At 44.8% G+C, this 26,368-nt stretch overlaps 1 long non-coding RNA gene and 1 pseudogene across 2 annotated transcripts in view; both read left to right on the forward strand.

Moving 5' to 3' along the window:
- LOC117796489 overlaps positions 1-26,368 on the forward strand; it is a 103,916-nt gene that overhangs the window by 25,473 nt on the left and 52,075 nt on the right. The gene's annotated exons all lie outside the window — the stretch shown is intronic.
- Positions 19,601-20,086, forward strand: LOC100473696 (annotated as a pseudogene).

Raw genomic sequence — 26,368 nt, forward strand, 5'->3', positions numbered from 1 at the left:
TTATACGGAAAAAATGTTCATTCCCTATTTGTAATTCAAATTTACTGGGATGGCCTGTATTTTTATTTGCTACATCTGGCAACCTATGGCGGCCTCTGACATTTTGAACCGATAGGATTCCAGGCTATGCTCAGGTCTCGGGTTGAGAACAGGGATGGTCTCCTCTGGGCCTCTATGCCATCAGCCTTCCTCACTCCCCATCCCTGTGAATATTCAGTCTCCCAAATGATTGTACAGCTTCAGATTGCACAAGCCTCAAGTTTGTAACACACGCTAGGCCCGGTGCGGTAGTATCCCTGATGATGGACACCAGGTGGGACACAGCCTGCAGCACGGAAGCTTCCAAATACACACCAGCTATAATCAGACGGAACACAGGAGGGGCCAGCTCAAGCCAACCCCGCAGCAGCCCGGCTCCTGAAGAAGATTCTGTACTGGCAGGACCCGTTCCCGGTAGAAAAGTTCCTAGAGAGCTGCTCGAAGCTGGCCGTGCTGGGCTTGGGCCTTCTCCTCCGGCTTTTGTTCTCCCGGGTTATTCTCAGGTCCCTGAAGGCTCCATGAGGAAGAAGTCTAAGCACGGTGGGAAAGTGGTTTGATGAAAAGTTAGGAACTCACCCCAGCCTGATTGTGCTCCCCTGGCTACGAGCTGGACCACCATTATGAATGCCCGCTTGCCTCAGCTAAGATCTAGACTCCAGTACTGGGCAATCGAAAGAAAAGAACTCTCTATCAACATCTAACACCTGGAAATGGTTGACAAGACTGGTAATAAACAGCACCCCCCACTTCATCAAGCCCATCATTCAGCCCCTTTGCTTCATTTGCTTGGAGATGGCAGGCAGTGGGGGGGGAGGCTTGGCCCTCATGATGGAACTGACCCCAGCACCCACCCAACCCCGCACAGTTTAAACAAATTTGCTGTAGGCTGAGGTGGCGGTCTCGTGTGTCTCCCTAGGTGGAGGCAGTCTGCCAGACCCCCTGAAACACACAATGCTTTGGCTCCCACTCAAAAACACCAACATTCATTGCCGACAATGTCCCCGCCTACCACCCGTCCCTACCCACCCCTTCCTGGAAAATGTGATGGAGGAGGGGTAGTGGGCCAACTCTAACACCACCTGGCCCTCAGCGGCAGACCTGGACGCTGGCCCGGAAGCAGCCCTGGCCCCGTGTACAGACAGCTCCTTGGGGACGTGCACGGGGTGCCACTTCCTTATTCTCACAGCTTTAACTTCCTGTGAGGCTGTGGAGTCATCTCTGTTGGTTTGGGTCTCTCTGACCTTGGATGATATGGGAAACAGAGGCCCATGAGTGAAATTGAGAGGCTGAGCTGTGATATGTCACTATCTGGCTTAGGGTGGGACACTTTGTCCCCAAAGAGGGAGGAGGATAACTTCCCACCACACCCAGTCACAGCACAGCCTCCGATGGCCCGCCCCTTCTCCCCATCTAACTCTAAAAATATATGCCACGTACGATGGCCCAGTTGCCTTCGGAGGTAATCCAAACCTGGTCAAGGAGCTAACACTCAATTCTTTGTCTACTGTTTCGGGAAGTCTTAACTCCCTTTAGGATAGCTGGGTTTTGGAGACTTTTTGGGGAGGGGGGTGAGTGGAAAGTATAAAAGCATACTTTCAGAGGTTTGCGCACTAAACAGTGTTGTGCTGAAAACTCACAATGATTCCAGCAGCAACTGACTGAAATCGTACACTCACATCGATCTTCACTAATCCAGAAATCTTGTATGTTTCTCTCAAACATTTCAAACTGGAAGTGACTCTATCGCATTTGCCTCGTCAGACAAAACACCCGGCAGCCTCGGCCAGATCCCAAAGGGAGAAGACTGTAAACGAAATTTGGCTCACTCGGCATGGTCCTTGAAAAGACTAAACAAAACAATCACTAAAATAGTAGGAGAACCTGATGATAGGACCGATCTCCCTTCTCTCATAGACTCGGCAGAGTGACTGGATTTCCTACTCCCACACAACCTTTTGGGGCCAGAGTATTGAAGTGAACGAAACAAGAGACACTATTTCATCTGAAGTTTTCTCTAGCTGCCCTTTGTGGAGGGTCTTGTATGTGTCACTTGTCAAATTTCTCCTCAGCCTGGGGCTCCCTATTTGCCATTCTGAGCCCAGGAATGCTCCAGGCTTGAAAATTCTTCAGGCCTCGGTTTAAGTTCGGTTCCTCAGAGAAATTTTTCCTGTTTACCTCCTTCTGACTCCCTCTTTTCTGACCTTAGCTTCTCTTGTTATAATTTCTTCCTATTCTTGTCACCATTAGAGCATTTACCACAAATGGCATTTTCACGTTTAATTATGTGATGATGCTTTTACTATATGGCTTCTTCTGAAGCTATAAGCTCCAGAGAAGTGGTGTTATAGGTTGAATTGTGTCCCCTCAAAAAAGATATCTTGAAGTTCTAACTCCCAGTACCGCAGAATGTGACCTTATTTGGAAATAGGGTTGTTGTGGATGTAATTAGTTAAGATATTAACTTCTTGGGGTTGCTACCCCCATATTACTGGTGTCCTTTCTGTATAGAAAGAAGAGACACAGAGACAGAGACATACAGGGAGAATGCCATGTGGGGATGGAGGCAGAAGTTGGAGTAATCCAGTCGTAAGCCGGGGAATGCCCCCGTGCTGACAAAACACTGGAAATTAGGAAAAGGCAAGGAAGGATTCTCCCCTGTGGGTTTCTGAGTGAAGGTGGCCCGGTTGACACCTTGATTTCGGACTTAAAGCCTCCAGAACTGTGAGAGAAAAAAAATTTCTGTTTTAAGCCACACAGTTTGTGGTACTTTGTTATAGAAGCCTTAGGGAGCAAAGATCAGCAGGGAGGTTATCTGGTTTGCTTCTTGCTGTATCCTCAGCATCTAACCCAGTACCGGCAAAGGGTAGGTGCTCAAGAAATGTTTGCCGAATCAATGAACAGCAGCCTTGGAGATTCAGCTTTTCTAAAGAAACAATTTCACCCTGGTTGCTGACTGTGCTTGCAGTCAACTAACATGATCTTGCTTTCCTCTCCTTGGTAGGATGGTATCGGTTTTGTTTTTTGGTTTTTTGTTTTAAGATTTATTTATTTGAGAGAGTGTGTTAGCAGGGAGAGGGGCAGAGGGAGAGGGGAAGAGAATCTCAAGCAGACTCGCTGCTGAGTGCAAAGCGCCGTGCTGGGCTTGACTGAGATCACGACCTGAGCCAAAATCAGGACTTGGACGGTTCACCGACTGAGCCAGGCAGGCACCCCAGGATTGTATCTTTTTCAATAGAACAGCATCATAAGCAAGAGGAAAAACCGACAAAATATTCTGTGCTACCTTTCCCCTGATTGCTCCCCATAGGCAGAGCACGGACATTCTTGAAGGAATCTGGCTGGAACTTCGAACTTTACCTGGAGGATGCTGTGTGTTGAAACTTCGTGAGGAAGTGGGGAGTGTGGGTGAGTCTGTTAGCAACACTTCCTGGGGAGGATCCAGGACAAGCCCCAGTTAGGTGTCAGTGGTGGGAATATCGTGCATGTCTCCTCACTCAGCTCGGCGGTGTGAAGGTTGATAGGATGGATTCACACAGAAATGACTCCCATATTGTGCAGAAGCTATTCGTTCTTCACAAATGGTCCCCGCCCTTGTTCATTGTAATTTAATATAAAATTAATGGCACGGAATCGCTGATGTCAGAACCACTACCCGTTCCTGAGGGAGTCAGCCAAGTGTTTACAGGGGAGGTAACTTTTGGTACATGGTTGGCAGTGTGCGTGTGTCACCCTGAGCACGGCAATTTCAGGGGAGTGATAAGGGTGGAAACCAAACTTTAGTAAGTTTAAAAAATCCTTAGTAAGGTTAAATTATACTTGCAAGCAGTTTGGCTTAAAAGGAAGAAGAAAGAGAGGTAGTCTTTCTTCTGTCCTCCCTTCTCAATTATTAGCATCTGTCCAGGTGCTCAGAGCAAAGCCCTGTGGATTAGTTGGGATGTGCTAGCTGTCCTAACAAACAACTCCAACGTCTCAGTGGCCGAATGGAACAAACGTTTATTTCGAATTCATGTCAGAGTCCAGTGTATGTTGGCTGGCGAGGGAGTATTGGGGGAGGGGATGCCCGTGCTCCACACAGCCGTTCGGGACCCAGGCACCATCTACCCAGCTCTGACATCTTCTTGGAAGGTGCTACCCAAAATGTGGTCCGCAGGCCAGTGCTGGTTCATAAACTCTTTGTTACCATTTCATGCCAAGATAATTATAGAACTGAGAGTGTTTAGAAATTACAGCAATTTGACAGAGTAATTTTAGGTCTGTTGAATCTAATAATAAGAAATAGAACGGGGCTTATATTTTGTCTTTTTTTAAATTTAACTTTTCCGGCAATTATTTTTACTGTATTTTTTAAAAGTAGCAGGCCACGATAGATTAGAACTAAAAAGAAAAGAGTTTGCGAAGCGCTCTTCTAGCGCCGCTTTAGAGTCCTGGATCTCTGCACCTGATGAGCAGAGAAAGGAGGACAGGGTAGGTGGAGGGTTGGGTGGGAGGTCTGAAGCCTGGCAAGGGCGGATACTATCTCTGACTAAATCCCATCAGCCTGGACTTAGTCACGTGGCCCGACTTAACTGCAAGGGAGTCTGGGAAATGTAGTCTCACTGTGTGCCCAGGAAGAGGAAAGAGGAAAGGGAATTTGGTAAACTCATAGTATTGTTTGCCATTGCCTAGGCGCCGTCCTTGACTCGTTTCTCTCCCTTCTGGCGTACATACAACCCACTGGCTATGGCTGTTAGCTCTGCCTCCACAATATGGGCCCAGTGTGTCCACATCTCTTTTTTTCCACTTCTGCGGTCCTACTCCAAACCATCTGACTCGTCTACTTCCACTCTGCCTTCTATTTTTGCATTCCCACTACCTCTTCCTACAACCTTTCTCTGCACAATATCAGGGGTAAAATTTTTACTTTTGATCAAAACAATGATGTCTGGGATTTGCTTCAAATAATCCAGTGGGAGAGGGAGGTCGGTGGAAACAGATGATATTATTGATAATTGTGGGAGCTGGGTGACGGGTACATGGAAATGTGTTATATTTTCTACTTTTGTATTTGCTTGAGATTTCTATAATAAGCTGTTTTAAAAAACAAACTTTTAACACATAAATGAGGTTCTATCCAGGGTGATTGTTTATAGTTGTGTAGTTGTGTTCTGCCCCAGCATGCCAGGCCAGGGGACAATGGGAGGCTGAAATCTGCAGGACAGCATTTCTCAGGAAGAGTGTCATCCTCACAAAGGAGTCTCCATAGCAAGTGGGGGTCATTATTGTGTCTTTCCTCTGTTTAAAACCTGTAGATGACTTTCCAATGAAATTGGTATATGGTATTTTTTTTAAATGCCCCAACTTGACAAAATAGTCAGCAATCAGACATCTGCAGTCCTGCTGTTATTATCATTATTATAGGCTGAATAATGGTCCCCAAATATGTTCCATCCTAATTTTTGCAACCTGTAAATCCTCCTTTACATGGCCAAGAGAACTCTGCAGGAGTGATTGAGTGAAGGATCTTGAGATGGGGAGATTCTCCTGAATTGTCTGGTTTGGTCCAATGTCACAAAGGTTCTTATAAATGAGAGAGGCGAGGCAGACTCTGCAGGAGAGGCAGTCAGAGAAGGAGACGAGATGCTGGTAGCAGAGGGTGGAGGGCCATGACGGCTGGATTTGAAGATGGGGGAAGGGGCCATAAGCCCTTTAATGCCAGCAGTCTCTAGAAGCTGGAGAAGGCAAGGCAACAGGTTCTCTAGAGCCTGCAGAAGGAACGGAGCCCCGTGACACCTTGATTTTAGCCCAGTGAGATCTGTGTCACACTTCTGATCTACAGATCTGTAAGATAATACATTTGTGTTATTTTACGCCACTAAACTTGTGATAATTTGTTCTAGCAGCAGTAGGGGATTAATCCAATGAGATGACTTAATATTCTCATACTGTCAAATCCAGAAGTTGACCTGAGGAGGTGACACAGTCCTTACTGTGGTCTGCAGACCAGGCTCCATCAGTCCTGCCCGGCTGCCCAACTTCAGCACCTGCCTTTTCCCTTTCACTCGCTTTGCTTTAGCCCCAAGAGCCTTCTTTCTCCCTTAAACTCCTTCAGGCCCTTGATTTGCCATTGCTTCTGCTCAAAATGCCCTTCCCCCAGCTCTTCACACAGCCAGCTTATTTAAGCATTTGGGTTTTGACATCAGTGTCGCCTCCTCAGAGATTTTCTCCCAACTGTCCCATCTCCAGTAGCCCTTCCCACCCTTCTCCTTACTTCATAGCCCTTATTATTTTTAAAAAATGAGCTACATTTTAAATAACAATTTTAGATTTACAGTAAAATCCCAAAGATCATACAGGAAGTTCCCATTTACTCCCACCTCTGCACCCAACATCCCCTATTACTAACATCTTACATTAGTGTGGAACGTTTGTCATGATTAATGAGCCAACATTGATGCATTATATGAACTAAGCCCTGCTTTATTCAGATTTCTTTAGTTTTAACCTGATGTTCCATCCAAGATCCCACCCAGGGTACCACAGTACATACATTTAGTTCTCCTTTCAGCTGTGATAATGTTTTTCCTTTTCCTTTTTTTTTTTTTAAGATTTTATTTATTTATTTTTAGATAGAGAGTATGGGGAGAAGCAGAGGGAGAGGGAGAGAGAAAATCTCCAGCAGACTTCATGCTGAGAATGGAGCCCGATGTCGGGCTCAATCTCTCGACTCTCAGCTCATGACCTGAGCCAAAATCAAGAGTTGGTCACTTAACGGACTGGGCCACCCAGGTGCCCCTGCGATAATGTTCTTGATGACCTTGACAGTTTTGAGGAGTACAAGTCAGGTATTATATAGAATGTTTCTCAACCAAAATTTATCTGATGTTTTTCTCATGATTATACTGGGTTATGTGTTTAGGGGAGAAAGGCTATAGAGATAAAGTACCATTTTCATCACATTATATCAAGGGTTTATGATTTATGATTTGGTTTGATTTATGATTATTGGTGTCGACCTTGATCACCTGGCTGAGGTAGTGCTTGTCAGGTCCTCCACTACAAAATTACTCTTTTTCCCCCATTTGATACTGTACTCTTCACAAGGAAGTCGGTATTCACAGCCCATGCTTAAGGAGTGGGGCGTTGTACCCTTGCTACTTTTCAAGTTTATTGTATTTATCTGTTTGACTATGTGTATTGGACACTGTTTCTGGGCTAACCCGCAGCATTCTCAGCCTCCTTCTTACCTGCTGTTTGCAAGCAGATGCAAGGATGCTGCGTGTCCATTTTCCCAGTCACCATCCTGACAATGAAACAGAAGGAAGTCTGTCTTCTCATATGTTTGAGAGGAGGCTTTTGCTTTCCTCACCAAAGAGGTAGACACCATTGTTCTATTGTTTCCTTCTCCTTTCTGTGCTGAAAGTGGAATCCTGGCACTGCTGGGCCACTCGTGACTACGAGTGACAAACATAATGGCAAAAAGTCAACATGCTAAAGATACCAGAGCAGAAACAGAAAAAGTCTGGGTCTTTGATGCCAACCGATGCCGGCAATCACCTATCTTTGGACTTCGTGTCATTGAGGAGAGTTTAAGCCACTGCTAGTGAGGTTTCTAATTCTTGTAGTTGAAAGCCTTCTTAACTGATAAGGTATTTCTTGTCTTCTTCTAAAAATGAAGTTCTATAAGGGCAAAGACTTTGTCTTGTTCACCTCTGTTTCCAGTGGTTGACATAGAGTAGATACCAAGTGTGTTCTCATTGTATGAATAAAGAGATGAATGACAATTTAAGGGAGACGTAGGGTGTCAAGGAAGATTTTTTTTTTAAGAGCTAAGGAGATTAGGGCATATCTGTAGGATAATGAGAAGGCACCAGAATAGAGAAAGAGATTGAAGGTATAAAGAGAAGGGGGAGGAGAGGAAGGGAGGGGAAAGATAATTCATGAAGGATAGTCTCAGAAAAGGGGAAGGGGATGGGATCCCCTGGCCTGGTGGGGGTGTGTGGGGGATAATAAAGGGGAAAACAATCGAATAGAGGCTCTTAATCTCCTCAGTCAGGATTATTCTGAGGATCAACCAGGAAGCTATGGAGCCTTTCTCTGGAAGAAAGCACATAGTCACATATAAACATATTTTTACATGTTGTTTCATGAGGTTGGCAGACGCTGCTCCCCCAATCATCCATGGCTCCTTAACTTTTGAATTTTAGGACCAGTGCAATTAAAAATAAAATGGGAATTGATATCAGGTTACCAACTTTTAAATGTCCTAACTAAGACCATTAAAAAATAAAACAGTTACTGTTTATAATCTCATCTTTTCATTACAGAATGGTTACGTTAGTCTCAAAAAAGCAGGAAGGATCTAATCTCTTAAAAAGCACTATTATTTACATTGGGTAAATTTAGCACCACAAATAACTCACTACACTGTCCTTCATAAAAAGCACAGTGTAGATTTTAAAGTCAAACAATTTGAGTTCATCTCTGTTCCTGACTTGCTGTGTAAGTAAGGAACTTGGGGAAGCTTCTAGACCTCTCTAAGCCTTGGTCTCCATCACAGCTAAAGAGAAGAAAATAGAGCCTAACTCGTAGGATTGTTGTAAAGATTAAATAAAATAATGCCAGTTAACCAAATCCTAGCACCTACAGATAGCCAGTTAACTTTTGGGGAAATGTCCTTCTGAATATGGACATAAAAATGATCATAGATACAGCTAGAAACACACACACACAGAGCCACAAGCACACACACAAATCAGATGCTTCTGTCTGAATTTCTTTATGCTCTGCTTTCTGTCCCTCTAAACAATATATGTGAATATCTTTCTGGTCACTATGTATCCTTGTACAACATTATTCTGAGTGGTTACACAGTACTCTATAAAAATGGCATAGGGGGCCTGGGTGGTACAGTCTGTCCAGTGTCTGACTCTTGGTATCGGCTCAGATCTCAGGGTCATGAGATAGAGTCCTGCATGGGGCTCCACGCTCAGTGGAGATTCCACTTGGGATTCTCTCTCCTTCTGCCCATCCCCCACGCGCGCCTGTGTGTGTGCGCACTCTCTCTCTAAATAAGTAAATAAAGTCTTTTGTAAAAAATAGCATAACATCATTTACTTGCCTGATCTTATCTTGTTTGATGTTGCATTTATTTCAGTTGTTTGTAATGATAACTCTGCAGTGACCCTCTTTCTAACTAAAGTTTTCTCATATCTATGATTATTTCCTAGAAAAAAGTTCTTAGATGAGGAAATGTTGTATCGAAAACAAATACAATTTTTAAAAAAACAGATTCTTAGCCATAGAGAACAAACTGATGATTACCAGAGGGGAGGTGGGGGGTGGGCATGGGTGAAATAGGCGAAGGGGACTAAGAGTACACTTATCATGAGCACTAAATAATGTGTAGAATTGTTGAATCACTATATTGTATGCCTGAAACTAATTTAACACTGTATGTTAACTATATTGGAATTTGTTAAAAAAAATCTAAAGGGAAAAAAAGATAAAAAAAAAAAGACATACAGTTTGTCTTATAAAGGCATTTTGACTTCTAGAAATATCATGCAAATTTTTGTTTCTCCAAGCATGTATGAAACTACCCATTTCTGAATTCCCTTATGTTACTATTTTGCTCTTCTAAATTTTTCCTTTTGTTTGGAGAAAAATGATATTTGATATTATAATTTATAGTAACATGATTACTAGTAAAGTCAGGTTTTTTGAATGTATATTGGCTAATTATACTAATTACCTTGTGAATTTGCCATTTGTATCTTCTATATGTTTTTAGAATATTTGCATTTTCTTATTGATTAGTAGGCATTCTTTATATAATAAGGCTAATCATCTTTTGTCATTCAATTTTGTTGCAAAAGACTGCATCACTTGTATTTCTGTAACCTAAACAGAAGAAAGTATGATGAATGACTTCCACAGTTACCCAGGACTTTGAATTGGGAAGGGGAGCATGGTGAAAAGTCAAGGGGTCAGGACATTCTAAAGAGGTGGTCATCACTGACCTTGAAATCCCTGCTGGAGATGCAAGTAAACCTGATCAGAGGTGATGGCTGGGTGAGTTAGGAGGGGTTGCTCAAAGACCTACAGAAGGCATTGGATGTTAACAACAATCTTGTTCCTTCATAGGCTCGGAGTTTGTAAGCCAACACCTTGGGGTCTGGTTGTTTAAATAACTTCAGATCCACGAACAGCTGTATGAGTTCACTCTCCTTTTTCTACCTTGAAAACAAGAGTAGCTTTTCCATCTCCAACCTTGCCGTTGATTAACAAGAGCACAGGACTTTAACATGATTCTTAGTTCTTGAGTCAGCGGTGTCTTCCTTTTGTAATAGTTCACATGGTATAGCATTCCTTACAATACTAGTAAGCATATTGTATACAAAAAAAACCCACATTCTGTAATTATCATGACATTTTGCAGAGCCAAATATCCTAAAAACAACCAAGCATGTCCTAGACCCTTAATAAGTATTTGTCAAACTGAATGAAATGAAACTTCTCAGAATATCACAAACCTACGAAGTCTGAAATAAAAAGCAAGACTTACTTTAAAAAACTTGTTTCAGGATGTAAGTGAAAGGAGTCAGTCATTGACTTCCCTTTTAGAATATGGTCAAAGAAATCGTGGCATGCCTCACCATTTTTTTGCCCCCCTTCTTTCTTTTTTTCATCTTAGATTGGTAGACCAGACTCAGTTAGCTCTGCAGCCAGGCTCGTGGCTGGGTTGAAGCACGTCTCCATTTTCTGCTCCAGTGGCAGGCTATGGTACCGAAAGTCTTTATCTTTCTTTTAGTTCTGAGAAGCAAAGCTCTTAAAGTTACCTGGATATTTGCGTAACACACATCATCCTGGGTTTTGTTTGAGGGATTCTAAAGTAAATAGTTTTTTGGCTTTCCAACTTACATGGCACTAAAGAATGGAATTTAGGGTTGGCTCAGGAGGTGGATAAGACAGGGTATTATAAATTCCCAAGTGTGCCCCCAGGATTAGGGTCTGGCTCTTAGAGGCTCCAGGACTTTCCAATTAAAGCTAGGAATATTATCCTGAGTTTATGTTGTTTTCCATTGCTGCTGCTGCTGTCTGCCAAGCCAGAGTGCATGACAGATTTTTGCCTGTTCTCAAGCAAATAAGAGTAGACAACACTAATATAGCACTCTTTTTCATATACTAGGCACCAGACACCATTTTTCACATTAACTCATTCCGTCCTGATAACAAACCTATAAAGTAGGTTGTATGAGGACAATGATAGTTGCTGTAACAAATAAACCATAAAATTCTATTGACTTAATCCAATAAATTATTATTTCTCATTGCATGTAATTCATTTATAGGTGTTTGGCAGAAAGTTTAGGGATCCAGACTCCTTTCATTTTGAAGCTTTTCTATACCTTCAAGCCCCAAAGTCCTTCTCTTCTAACCAGCAAGTGGAGAACAAAAAAGGAGGATTATCTGTTGGAGATTTTTAATGGGTGAGGCCTGAAGGCAGTGCACATCTGCTCATGCCATTTTCCAGAACCCAGACACATGGCCTCATCTAACTGCAAGTGTTAAGAAATACAGTCTATGGGGTACCTGGCTGGCTCAGTTGGTAGAGTATGTGACTCTTGATCTCAGGGTTGTGAGTTCGAGCCCCATGTTGGGTGTGGAGAATACTTAAAATCTTAAATAAAAAAATACATTCTAGCTGTATTTCCAGATAAAAGAGAAAATGGTTTTAGTGAACACATAGATTCTGCCACAATCCACCCTTTGGTTACCAAGTCACCTCACTCAACTAATCTTTCTTCTTCGCATACAAACAACACAGTCACTCCCTTCCAAAAAGAGACAACCCAATGCCCCTTACAGTTACTGCATTTAACTAAAAATCCTGTATTTCTCGGTGTTGTCTGGTCTTTCCTTCTGGATGGGGTGTTTTCCTCATTGTCCATTGACATGCAAACTAAAAGGACAAGCTGTCCTTTCCCATTCATATCTAACATAAAGTGGTGGGCAAGGATGGGATAAGTAACAGCTGTGCCCGTTTGGAAAGGGAAGATGGAGACACAGCAATGCTGATGCCTGACAATGATAAAGTCTCAATGAGAAGGCATTGCGTTGTGACCCTGTCCTGGGAGTTAAGAGTAAGTTCCTTGGTTCCTCCCTTCTTATTACAGCCTGGTTTTCCTCTCTGGGAGGAACTCCCTGTCTTTTGCTTTCTGTGGTCCTCTCTGCTTTCTGGAAGGTTCTTCCTTAACTGTTATCCTCCATGGCCACCTAGGAACCCATGAGGTGGGTGTTGGTGAGTCTGTTCCTTTTTGAGGTCTGCACAGCCCCTGATGCCCACTTTCTGCTTGTGCAAATTTGGAGACTCAAAGGTTGGTTCAAGGTTCTAACTATCAAAGGCCTTTTAAATCTAGGCTCATTTTTTCTTTGGCAATATAATTCCCTAAGGACTTAGAATGTGCTGATCTTTGCTTCCCAGCAATCCCATGAGCAAAAGCTCGTACCCAAAGGTTTTTCCTATACATACTTCTCAAGCTTCATTTATTTATTTCCTTCCTCCCTCATGCTTCTCTCTCTTGACTTAAGAGTGGCTGTCTTGAGACTATCTGAAATAATAGGCATGGATGGGAATGTCACATCCTTCATCAGATCTTTGTTAGTAGGTCTGAGTCAGAAGGGGCTTTTGTTGCTCAAATCTGTTGTTTACTATTTGGGATCCAAAATGAGTAGGCTTTTCTAACCCTTGAGAGCTAGTGTTTCTGGACCCTGTAGCCTCTTTTATGTCTGTTTGCAAACTAGCCAAGCTTTCCTGAACTCATCTCTTGTAATTCTTGCTAAGAGGGGAGTTGTGCAAATGACTGCTTCCTCAATTCTGTGCCTTAGGTGTCTCACTCACTCCCCTTAGTCCTTGACATGGGAACGGTCATCACACCCTATTACTCTGGCTCTCTCCAGCCACTTCCCCTAGGACTACAGGCTTAGTGGGCATAATGTCTGCCATGCAACAGTTGTACCAGATGTTTGCCACTTTATGCAATAGGTTTCCTTCTTCCCAGCTTCTCATATCCTCTTCCTCACTAATTACCACTCAACAACTAAGCCAATGTTGTATTATTTTAGGTTTGGTTATAGCAGTCCTCCACCTCTAGGTACCAATTTTTGTATTGTTTGGCATAACACTAGATGCTATACCAAACCCTGGAATTTCAGCTTACGACAATAGTAGTTATTTCTTTTCAAAGCCAAGCCAATGTAGGCACCTTCCACGTGGTGATTTAGGGCTTAAGGTACTCTGCAACCTTGACCTCCGCCAAACCCTGGGGTCATGGATTCCTTTGCCCCCAGACAGTAAATCAGTGAAGACACAGAGGATTATCTATGGGAGGGTTTTAATGGCCAGGCCTGGAGTGGCACACATCAGTTCTGTCACATTCCATCGGCCAGAACCAAGTCATGTCCACATTTAGTGCAACGGCGGCTGAGGGATATAATCTAGTTGTGTGCTCAGAGAGAATAGGGACCAGGCTTTGGTGAACATGTGAGAACCTCATTGATAAACATATACAGCCCCCCAAAATTCTGAGCCATAAACCAAAAACTTCATTGTGTTTTCATGACATGTTGGTCTCAATAAGGTAGGAATGTGTCCTTATGGAGGTCTAAGACCTTGATCCCATCAGAATGAGAGTAAGGACTTTGTTTTTAAATGGTGGGTCATGGCAACCATTTCCTGGGCACATTTTCTATAAGGGTAGAGGCAAACTTAGAATAAATTTGAGGGGCGCCTGGGTGGCACAGCGGTTAAGCATCTGCCTTTGGCTCAGGGCGTAATCCCGGCGTTATGGGATCGAGCCTCACATCGGGCTCCTCTGCTATGAGTGCTTCTTCCTCTCCCACTCCCCCTGCTTGTGTTCCCTCTCTCGCTGGCTGCCTCTATCTCTGTCGAATAAATAAATAAAATATTTTTAAAAAATTTAATAAAAGAATAAATTTGAGATGTACTTCCACCCTCCAATTTTTATCTCTGTAGATAACCCGAGGATTATGGGGTGCCAGAGAGCCTGTGCTAGTGGGTCATAGGGAAGTAGTGTCAGCATGGGGGGCACTTAGGGCTTCGTCAGAATAAAGGGCTGGGCACCCCTTTCTTCAGGTGTTTTCTCCTAGGACTTAAGTGCATGTAGTTTTGGGGCATGATCCCAAAAAGCGCAATTAAGGAAGTGGGGGATGTAAGGGAAGAGAGAAAACCCAAGAAATAGGTTATTGTCAGGGGCAACAGGGACTCAATCCCAGGGGATATCTCCTGAGAAACCATGTAGGACATGCTTCAGAATCGCCCCTCTGGAAGTCAAGGAGGCTGGGGCATTTTTCCAACAACTCCTACCCGTGTTGGTTGAGGGTTGGCCCTGGAGCATGAAGTGCCATCTCCCCTAGCTATGGGTTATATTTACAAGCAGCCTAGCAAGCACCTGTGACAGGCAAAGAGGAAGACCTCTGCAGGCCCATGGGAAGCTGTGAGCCTGGCCCAGGAGCTGTCCATTGCTACAGGAGAGCCCGGGTGGACCTGAGAACACGGGGCAGCTGCTGAGCTGCGAAGAGCCCCAGGGCATGAGAAACAAGGACTCAGACATAACACAGGCTCTCAAAATCTACCTAACTGACCTCACAGTTTGTACCTGTCCTCTGGGTGGGAATGAATTCTGCCTCCTTTGTGTATTAACTAGTATTAGCAGCCAGCAATGACGGAGCATTCACTGTGCCAGGAGCTGTATTAAGGGCCTGACATAAATGATCTCATTCAATATTCATTGACCATCTACCATGTACCAGGGGAGAAGAAAGAGATGACTAAAACTCACTCTCTGTACTTAATTTAAACTCTGGCAGGAGGAATAAAGTGAACACAAAAACTTTATACAGCAGAGGATGTATGGGGATCCAGAACAGTTACAAATAATTATGAGGTCTCTGGGGCATGAAGCTGACTTCTGGATGGTGGATCAGGTGTCCTTGAAAGAAGGAATTTGAACCTATCCTTGAAGGATGGGAAGGAGTTTGACAAGCATATAAGGGAAGTGCATTTGTGGACAAAATGATGGAGTGTTTGGGAGGTGGAGGGGAGGGGGAAGATGGGCATTGCCAGGAAGCAGTCACAATATGATTGAACCTAAGGGTGAGACAAATCTGTTAGCCAGATGTGATACCAAGATTGGAGGAAGCCAGGTCAAGCATTAAACTGGGGATAGAGAATGTATCCAGTGGAAAGCAACAAGCATGTGGGAGAGAAGTTTTGGGGAGGAGCGAGATCCAGGGAGGTGGAGGCATGATTCAGAAATAATGCCACAGGGGCACCTGGGTAGCGCAGTCATTAAGCGTCTGCCTTTGGCTCAGGGCGTGATCCCGGCGTTCTGGGATCGAGTCCCACATCGGGCTCCTCCGCTGGGAGCCTGCTTCTTCCTCTCCCACTCCCCTGCTGTGTTCCCTCTCTCGCTGGCTGTTTCTCTATCACATAAATAAATAAAATCTTTAAAAAAAAAAGAAATAATGCCACAATTGCTATATGTCTCTAGCAATCCATTCAGTCATTCAATATGTACCCCTCATTCATTGTTTTCATGCACTCAGCAAATATTTGCTGAACATTCACTGTGTTCCAGCTGTCCATTTATATAATGAGGACTCAGTAGAGTAGAAATCTATGACCTCATGGAGCAGACGCAGACAAAACCATGTTTTTAAAATACCTAGTATGTCAGGTAAGTGGTGGGGAGAAAACCAAGCTGGGAGGGGTGACAGGGAGCACTACCTGGGGAAGAGGGCTGGCATTTTAAAAAGGGTGGTCAGGGATGGCCCCACTGAGAGCAGGACATATGAGCAAAAGAGCTGAGGTTGTAGAGGAAGGAGCCATGTGTCTCCCTGATGGAAGAATGCAATTACAAAGATCCCAGGCAGGGACAGTGCCTTCCAGTCTGGAAAGAGTAGGGAAGCGTGGCTGGAACAGAGTGAGTGAAGAGCACAATGGTTGGTGTGAGGTTAGTGAGGGGAAGGCAGACCAGATGGTGAAGGTCAGTGGTTTTCAATGGGTGACACTGTTCCATAGTATTTCTGAAATTCATGGAGCTGTATTTGTTCTAGTGTAGTTGTGTCTAAATATTTCCATGTTAAAATATGTATTTTATTATGGGTTGCTTTCTCTTAATTTCTGCTCTATATGTTAGATGAGGCATTATATGATTTTCTTTTTTAAAAATTGTGTGTGGAGGGAGGTGATATTATCCTTAAATTCCTTTCCTTGACTGTAAAGGATGTGTTACACAATGTTTGCTTCTAAAGGAGCCTGTGAGTCAGACAGGGTCAAGAGCTTCTGAGGAAAAACCACAAAAGCCATTGTAAGGACTGTGGAGTTGACTCCAGAACAGAGTGGTCAGAGGAGAGTTAGAGAAATACCACGATCAGACTTGAAATTAAACAGCTCTCACTGGCTGCTGTGTGGAGAGTAGACTCTAGAGGGCGAGAGTAGAACCAGGAGGCCAGGTAGGAGGTTACTGCAGCGTCATTTGTCATTTGTCTGTCCCAGCTACTGTGACAAAAATACTATACACTGGGTGGCTTATAAATAATAGACATTTATTTCTTACAGTCCTGGAAGCTGGGTAGCCCAAGATCACAGGGCTAGAGGACTTGGTGTCTGGTGAGAGCCCAGATGGCTGTCTTTTGGCTGTCACTTCACATGGAGGAAGGGGCCTCATTTATAAGGGCACTAATCCCACTCACAGGGGTAGAGTCCTCATGATGCAATCACCTACCGAAGGCCCCGCCTCCTAATACCATCACACTGGGGATGAAGTTTCACAATGAATTTTGGAGAGACACAAACATTCAGAGAATAGCGTGAAGTAACAGAGCAGGAGATGATGGTGACTTGGATCGGGATGGTGGCACGGAGGGAATGAGAAATGGTCTGATTCTGGAATATTTTTTGAAGGTGGGACCTGTAGGATTTTCTGACAGATTTGACATAGAGTGCTAGAGAATGAGAGGAGTCAAGAATGACTCCACATTTTCGACCTGAGCAATGAAGGACGTTGATGTCATCAACTGAGATGGGAAGCCCATCTGTAGAGTAGGTTTTGGGAAAACACCAGAATTTACAGGACACCAGCTATGTGCTGGGCACTATTTTAGTCGCCAGGAATTTTCACAGGTGTGATGTGGAACTTTAACTAACAACTTCTTCAGGACAGAAGCTGAGGCCAGCAAGGACCAGGCTGGTCTGACATGTAAGACTCCAGTTAGACTCTAAGTCCTCTGAGGTCAGAAGCATAGTCTGGCATCTCAGTAACCTTGGCCACCCACTTAGTGCATGTTTGGTAACTATCTGTTGAGTGAATGATGATTCATTGTCTCTAATTCCCTTAGTGATTCAAGTCAAAATGGAATAAAAGTCTACCCAATGTGAAACCATAAAGTTATTAGACTCACTGTTCTGATTTTAGACAGGGGTTTCTTTTAGCCCATTCTAAATCTCTATGTCAGCAGCCCCTCCAGGTCAGACACACTGTGTTTTATCTCTGAATCTGAAGGGCCGACCATCTAGGAGGTTTTGTTGAATGAATATTTATGGTATGGATACATTTTATGTATTTTTAAAGAATAGATTTCATTAGATATATTTCATGATATAGCTACAGTATCCATTTTGTTTGTTTCCCAAAGTTTTACTTTGTATTTTAGAATAATTATTGTGTATATATTCTTTATTAGCTATCATTTTTATGACTGTATAATAATCTATTGTTACCTGGATAAACTATAATGCCATTGTTTATTTCCCCATTATTCAACATTTAAGATTCTTTCAATCTGTCAAAATAATAAGTAAGATATCAATGAACATTTTCCTTGTAGCTTTTAAGGTACTTTAGGTTATGCTAGTGGGGTGTTAAGATCCTTGATCAAGGATTGTGGGAGACATCATTAACACTTACCAACACGTGTTTCTTCACTCCTTTTGGGCAGGCAGAAAACTTCATTTCTTAGCCTCCTTGCCATTGGGTAGGGCCATGTGATGTGACTAGTTGGGCCAAAGAAATGCGAGGGAAAGGAACAGGTAAACCTCACCTCTACCAATCTGGGGAAGGTATGTTGAGTGAGCATGAAGCCAACATTTGTTATGGTAAACTGCTAGGATTCTAGAATTAATTTGTTACCACAGCTAATCTATCTTATCCTGACTAATACACAGACTTTGGACCTTATTATGCATTAGGGTATAACCAGGAAAACTGCACAATCATTGGTATAGATATACAATAAATATCTATTTAGTGATTCAGTGAGACTGGTTGCCAATAATACATGAAAATACTGATTTCATTGTTATCAACAGTCATGGATTTATTATTTGGTTGTTCCAGCCGATTTAATAGGCAAAAATCTTGCCATGGCCAACGGAAAATTGGCCAATTTCTTTGCTTATTCGGAAGGCTGAATATTTTTTTGTCTGTTGTTAGCCATTTCCTTTTTTGTGTATTATTTGTTCAAAATCTTTCATTCATTCTCTGTAACTATCGAAAGCCTTATTGTTTTATATATTGGGGATATGACCTTGTTGTCATAGAACTTTTGTTCTAGCAGAGAAAAATGACATGTAAATGAATGCTTACATGTTTTAGGTAGTGGCGAGAACTATGAAAATCAAGGTCAGTGGCTTCAAGATAGATTAGGTGTATCTTCACACAGGGGGTCATGAAGCATCTTTCTGATAACATCACTTTTGAAGAAAGGGAATGAGCTGGAAGATCTTGGGAAGAAAGGTGTTGCAGGCTGAAGGAATAGCACATACAATGGCTGAAGGCAAGGCCATACGTGATATTTTGGGGCTACAGCAAGAAGTCAGTCTGACTGAAGCAGAATCAGTAATGAGAGAGTAGTAAGAGATGAAATTGAAAAGGTAACAAGCTAGAACATAGAGGGTCTCCTAGGCTACTCTTTCGTCTTTTGACTTTTCTTTGGAGTCATATGGGAGCCACTGCGGGCTTTTGAGCTGAGGGGTGATGTGATATGGCTTACTATTTAAGGATTACTCTGGCTTCCCTACAGATGAAATGAAAGGGGAGCAAGCAGGGAACAAGTAGAAGGCTCTTGGAATGTTTTGTTGGAATAAGAAGACAGCTTAGATGAGGGTGACACCATGGATAAAGTGAGAAGGGGTCAGATTCTTGTTGTATTTTGTAGTGCAGCTAATAGGGTTTGATGATAGATTGAACATAGGACCGACTGAGAAAAATGAAGGAGTCAAGAATGATTCCAAGGTTTTTGACTTGACCAAACAGAAGAATGTAGTTGCCATTTACTCTATTGCTTTATTGAGCCATATTTGGTATTTTTAGTGACTCCAGAAAAAGCCACAAGACATCAAAGGAACAGTGTGCTGGGGTGGACATGGTGCTTGCTTTCTAGAGCCAGGGGTCAACCGATAGACTGAAAGCAGTCCTGGCCTGAGTGGGGTCCTGGCGGCAGTGCAGCGGCTCCCACCTACTTTGGCTCTCCTCGCCGTCTCCTTTTCACTCCCAGAAACATGGGCTTCGGTGTGGCTGTCTCTAATGGTGTCAAGGGTTTCCTGATACGCAGGTGCACAAGCCATCACTGCCAGAGGAGGTGAAGAAGCACGAGAAGGTGGTGCTCTAAGACTTACAGGAGGACAAGAAGGTCCTCTGGGAGAAGGGCCAGGAGGTCCTGGTAGGTAACGTGGGCCAGGCTGGTGACAACCCCTGTGCCACCATTGTCAAGACACTGGTGGCCAAGGACTGCTGCGGCATCCTGTATGATGCAAACTAGGAGAGAGAGGAGAGCAGGAAGGGGGCCTTGTGTTTATCCCCGGGACCCCCGAGTCTGCAGTCCTTAAGAGCATGATCTATGCCAGCTCCTAGGATATCATGCAGAAGAAGCTGATGGAGATCAAGCATGAATGACAAGCAAACTGTTGGAAAGCTCAGGGGCCAGTGCACCCTGGCAGAAAAGCCGGGGGCAGGACCCTTCCTCCCTGGAGGGGCAGCCTTTGTGAGGTCCATCCAGCCCCCTGCCTGGAATGTCCAGCAACCCCGGACCTGCTGCCAGGGTGGCAGGCTGCCCGGTTCTTGCAAGAGCAGAGGGGTCGAGGGCATTCCGGCAGGGGGAGGGCAATCTCTTCACCGTAGCTGACTCACAGCACCCAACCCCACCTCAGGGACCTCCTCCTTCCTTTCATCCCTGAAGGCTCTAGCCTTCCTAAACCACTTTTGTTTTTGTTTTCCTAAATCACTTTTGATCTGATTTTTTCTTGGCTTGAAGCAGAACCAGTGTCCCCTAGGCAACACGGTTTATGGAGGGCCTGGATTTTTTCAGCAATGGTCCTGCTACCCACGTGTTCCTCCTCATTCGCATATTGCCCACCTCTCACCACAGTAGTGACTGTGCTCCTCTGTTAAGTTCGGGGTGTGAAGGGAATGCTGTGGACAGGACCCCTCCCTGTTGGGACCAGTTCCCCTCCCCCTCCCCCATGGTTGCAGCACTTATGGAAGCAGGACAGTAAGAGACCTTCAGTTAAAACACACACACACACACACACACACACACACACACACACACCCCAATTAAAAAAAAAGAAAGCAATTGTGGTCTGCTAATGGCCATGGTCATTGGTTCAGGGGTGGGCATATGACCTTGGATAACCCCATCAGAGGCCCAGGACATACATTTAACAATCTGGGACAGCTACTTCTTCCACTAGAAATGAACATGCTCCCCGAGGCTTCCGGTAGTCCTCATGCTTTGAGAGGAACCAGCCCTAAGATAAACCTAACATCCTAGAAAACACAGAAAAGAGATAAAAAGAAAGCTGGGTTCTTTTGTGACATGCTTGAGTCACTATATCCATCCTGACCTGAAATCTATTCAGAGGCCATTCAGTGACATGAGCTAATAAACTCCCTTTTATTGTGTATGTGAGCTTGGGCTGTGTTTTCTGTTACTTGCCACCAGGCACGTCCTAATTGATATAAGCGGCTTTCTATGTAAATGCTGTACACCGTTCTTAGGCAGAATGCTCTCGCCACCCGGGATCTCAGAACAAGGAAATAGTCACCCCAGAAAATCTGCAAACCATTTGGGGCTTAGGATTGGAGAGTGACATCATGTTCAGGGAGAGGAAAGGCCACAATCAGAGCGTAAGCTGTCCAAACTCCTGGAGGAATGGATCCCAGGAGCTGTCAGAGCTGCAGACATCACCTGGCCTCCGCTGGTCTCGGCCGCTCCCCCGGCAGTGAGGGCTGGGGGTTCCTACTCAAATAGAGGGTCTTTGGCAACTTGCTTCTGAAATGAAATGAAAACTGATTCTGAGTGTGGAGTCTCCGTGAATTCCAACAGCACGCTTCAACATTTGTTTCTGGAAATCCTTTACCGATTTGTGTTCCTTTCAAGACAGTTGAGGTTTGTGACAAGCGGGACTGGCTGTGAGTCAGATTGCCTGCACCTCTCTCCGGGCTCCCCCAGCGCTAGTGGACCCAGAAGGGCTCCGGGGTTGAGGTCAGCCGGCAGATACGGGCCCTGAGACATCCCCCTCTTGGCAAATTGTCTGCGCAGGGTAGTGGCTTGAGACCCGAGAGGGCTGCTGTGTGATAGACTTCCTGGAGCCTCTTCTGCCCTAATTGTCTTGATCGTCACCAAGTCTGAAAGGAATTCTGGTCTAGTGACTGAGAGCATCACGGTCTGCAGCCAGACGGCGAGACCCTGAATCTTAGATCTGCCACCTACGGATGCTGCTCATTATTTAACCTCCCTGTGACTCAGTTTCCTCTTCTGGAAAACGGAGGTAATACAAAAGTATCTCCTTGAGCTGGTTGGAGGATAAATGGGTTACTCCAGTAAGTCTTAGAACAGTGCCTGGCATCAATGAATATTAGCTATTGAACTGCCTGCAACTTGCTAATACGTAATGATACAGAGATGCCAAAGCAAAAGGAGTTGAAAGAGAAGAAAGAGAAATGCATATACAAAGCAAAGAGTGCTCTTTAATGTCTGGCAAAAAAGAGAATGGTTGGGGTGCCTGTCAACACAGCCCAATCTTCTCTTTCCAGCCAGGGTGGGTTTCTGGGCTGGAACCGACGAGACGGAAGGGGAAGCCCAGCCATCTCCTTCCTGCTGTTGTCAGCCTTCAGGACCCGTGGCCGGTGTGGCTTGTCTTTTATGCGGCAGTAATCCTACTCCTAATAGTAACAATCCTCACTTTTTAGTTCCACTTGAAGTTTCCAGATCCCTTTCATAGTTCTCTATATTCCCCTCCCAGTAGAGTCTCTTGTCTTCCCATTTCTCAGATGGAAAGAATAGAGTGTAGGCTTGCCCTCCCGCTTCCATAATATTCAGAAACATGCAAGCATCATGGATTCTTTGTTTTCCATTCATTATGTGTTTTATTTTCAAAATGTTCTACAGTTTAAAAATGTATTGTGGTGGGGGCTGGGGGGTACCTGCTGGCTCAGTCAGTAGAGCATCTGACTCTTGACCTCAGCTCGGGTCTTGATCTCAGGATTGTGAGTTCAAGCCTTGCATTGGGCTCCACACTGGGCGTGGAGGCTACTTAAAAAAACTGTGTTGCTGAGGCGCCTGGCTGGCTCAGCCGATAGAGCATGTGACTCTTGATCTCAGGGTCATGAGTTCAAGCCCCACATTGGGCAAAGAGCCTACTTAAAAAATTGGAAAAAAAATTTTTTTAAATGTATTGTTAATTTTTTCTTATGTTTTAATAACACTGGCTCACACGTTGAATAGCATATGTGCCAGGCGCTGTTTTTAAGAACTTTATATGTATTAAGTCATTTACTTCTCACAACAACCCAGTTTGATGGCTACTAGTATTTTTCTCCCTTTACAGATGAGAGCACTGAGGCACTGTGGCCTACCATGATTAGTTTTGAACTTGGATAGTTTGATTCCAGAAGCAACACACTTAATTACCATGCTAGTCTATGTGTTCATGGTGGAATTTTAATAACACCAGCAAAGCAAAAAGATGAATTTTTTAAAAAAATTATAATGCCAATACTCAGATGGAGCTACTATTAAGATTTGATGTAAATTAATGGCTCTAAATCAGGCAGGGGATGGAAGTGGAAAGGAAAGGCATACATGGGGGTTCTTTGGGGAGGTTTTAAAATACTCACGTGCTTAGGTATTGTACCCAAGGGGGAAGGGCAAGCATGAGGATTTGGGGGGGAAGAAGTTAGGTGATGCTAAAACAGCCTCCTCTTTCCTCTTCCACATTCCAGTGTCTCCACCCCTGTCCTAGTTGAAAGCCACTGGTGTATCTTTCCGATCTTTTTTCCTATGCATAGCTTCAAGTGCACACATAAATATACACTTATAAATAACAACTCAGAAACTAATACACGGTAGCATAGCGCCTGGGTGGCATAGCGGTTAAGCGTCTGCCTTCGGCTCAGGGCGTGATCCTGGTGTTATGGGATCGAGCCCCACATCAGGCTCCTCTGATATGAGCCTGCTTCTTCCTCTCCCGCTCCCCCTGCTTGTGTTCCCTCTCTCACTGGCTGTCTCTATCTCTGTCAAATAAATAAATAAAATCTTTAAAAAAAAAAAGAAAAAAAAAGAAAAAGCTAAGGCAAGCAGGCGATGCTGGCATGTAGTAGGGCGAAATTCCCGACTGCGCTGGATTCGTGCTGTACTTCCAAGGCACATTAGCAAGACAAATACAAGTTTCCAGGTTGGAGCCTGATTGGCTTTCTGAGCATCAACAGCTCTTCCTGTGAGTGTGTTGTTCTGTGATTTGGCAGGTGGAAGTGGCCCGGGTTCTCCCAGGGGCCTTGTACCCAGGGCTGATTTGTGCTTTACAGTCTTGCAGACTCCGCTCGGTGCCAGGGCGCTGGACAACTGCCTGTACTCATATTACTCCCCATTCCGGCCCACACGAGGCGCGAGGCAAACCCCGCAGGATGCCTGGTGTGTTCTGCAAGGAGCGAGGGCCTGAGCCGTGGAAGGGAGAGCCAGAACGAGGTTCTTCCTCTCTCTGCTCCCTGTGATGGCCCATCATAGCACCTGCGACCCCGCTCCCAGGTGCTGACTTCCTCTTCCGCCCCAGTCAGCGGCCTGCATGCTATTTATTTGCAGGAAGAAGGGCTGGTGATTTGGTCTTTCTTCTTCTTTGTATCTTGGTTGCTTGGAATGGTGTCTGGAACAGAGGGAGAAGCGGCTTCTTGTTGGGATGAGTAATGGGCATAACGGCAGCTAACGTCTACAGGCTGCTCTGTGCCTCAAACACAGACTAATAAGACAAAAGTTTCTGTTCCAATCTTCCCAACGGCCCCATAAGGGAGATTCTAGATTCTATTATTCTTCCCATTGGAGAGCTGAGGAAACTAGGCAGAGAGAGGGTAAATAACTTGCCCAAGGCCACACAGAAAAGCAGCTGTCCGCAGTCAGTCCCTGGAAGCTGAGGTCTGGCGGTCAAAGCCACGATGCCTCCTGTTTGCTACCTCCCTCATCCCCTCTCTCCTCCAATTAAATGTGCGCAGTGATCTCTGTAAGACTTCCCTTCATCACGTGACTCCCTGATCAAGAACCGTGGAGGCCGGACTCCCCAGCGTGGCGTAGAGGCTGTCTACCGTGGTCCCCAGTCAGCTTCCGACTTCAGAGCAGCCTCTGATCCCAACTGGATTTACAAGCCGTGCGAGCCTGGCGATGTCACTCTCTCTGCTCACGTTCCTCCGCCGTAGAGGGAGGGCGGTTAGGAGCCCGACTTCGTACCACACTGGGGAGGCTTACTCACTGTCCACGTGGGAACGGCTTAGAATGTGGATTTGCAAGTTTTTTCAATCGAGGGTCAGATGGGAAATATTTTCAGCTTCGTAGGTCACACGGTCTCTCAGCCACTCTGCCACCGTAGTGCGAACGCAGTGACAGGCAATAGGGAAAGGAATGCGTCCGGGGGCCAATACACACTTATTTATGGACGCCGAAATGCGAACTTCAAATCATTTTCATGTCATGAAGTATTCGTCTATTTCCCCCTAACCATTTAAAAATGCAGAAACTTTTCTTAGCTCATGAACAGTACAAACACAGGGGCCGGGCCAGATGTGGCCCCCAGGCTGTGCTTTGCTGACTTAGTGCGGAATATTGTCTGGTGCAGAAAAGCTTAATGAATCCAAGACAAACAGTGTGAAGTAAGGAGACAAAGGAGGGGTTTGTAGGTGCCGAGGGCTTTGACTTGGTAGGGATGTGTGGGTGGAAGGGCCAGGCCAAATAGAGGAGACGAAGCCGAGGAACAAACGTCTCCTGAGCATTGATGGTGGCCAGGCACCCCTTCCTATATATCCTACCATCCCATCCTCCCACTTACCCTGCACCTTCCATCCTATTCACAGAGGTGATGAATGAGCCTCAGAGAGGTTAAGTAACATGCCCAGAGTCGCACAGCTTTTATGTATTAGAATCAGAATCTGAACCTGGTTTTTACAGGATACCAAAGACTGCCTTTTCTACTGGATTATCATGTACTGAACACATAATGAGAACCTGTGATGTGTAAGGTGTTGTGCCAGGTCTGGGAACACAGTGGTGTCAAAGATTTGGCTCTGACCAAATGGAGTATTGTCTAGTAAGAGACCAGGTACCCAGATAAGCAGTTCATCTCAGGGTGAAGACTCCTGGGGTGAGAACACATGGGAGAGGCTCAGAGTTGAAGGTTCTAACCCACATTTGAGAAATCACAGAAGGCCTCCCAAAGGAAGTAACGTCTAAAGGAGGCTGTAAGTCAACAAGGAAAGACCCGGAAAAGCACCAAATAGGGAAAAGTAATTCTACAGTACAACGTCTTGCTGGCTTAACCAGGTCGCCCGTTGGTGCCCCTACCCCTGAGAAATCTGGTTCTCAGATTTAGGGCCTTTGAAAGTCCAGTGTTCTTTACAGGAGGGTCCCTAAGTCTTCAGTCCTTAAGTGTTCTCTGCCCAGCCTCTCTCTTCCTGAAATGCTATCATCGTTTTGGCCCACAGCTCCCTGGAGATGAGACTCAGCCCCCTTTTCTGTTTTTCTCATTACTTCAAGTACTCCATGAATTTGGTAAACCTGACTCAAGATTTTGGTGGAGGGAGGGGGTGCCACGGGGAGGGGTCACATCTGGAGCCCAGGGTTTCCGCCCTCTCCTGGCCCCCCACTTCCTTTCTGGAGTTGCAAACAAAATCCTCCCTTTGTCTTGCTGGGAGTGTCCCACCCACCTCCGGCCCTAAGGATCTCTTCTAGTTCTTCAGCGAAGTATTTTCTCAACAAACACAGCTCTACCTTCCTAAGAGGGATTCCG

Source organism: Ailuropoda melanoleuca, chromosome 15 (genome assembly GCF_002007445.2).
Source record: "Ailuropoda melanoleuca isolate Jingjing chromosome 15, ASM200744v2, whole genome shotgun sequence".
Taxonomy (NCBI): Eukaryota; Metazoa; Chordata; class Mammalia; order Carnivora; family Ursidae; genus Ailuropoda; species Ailuropoda melanoleuca.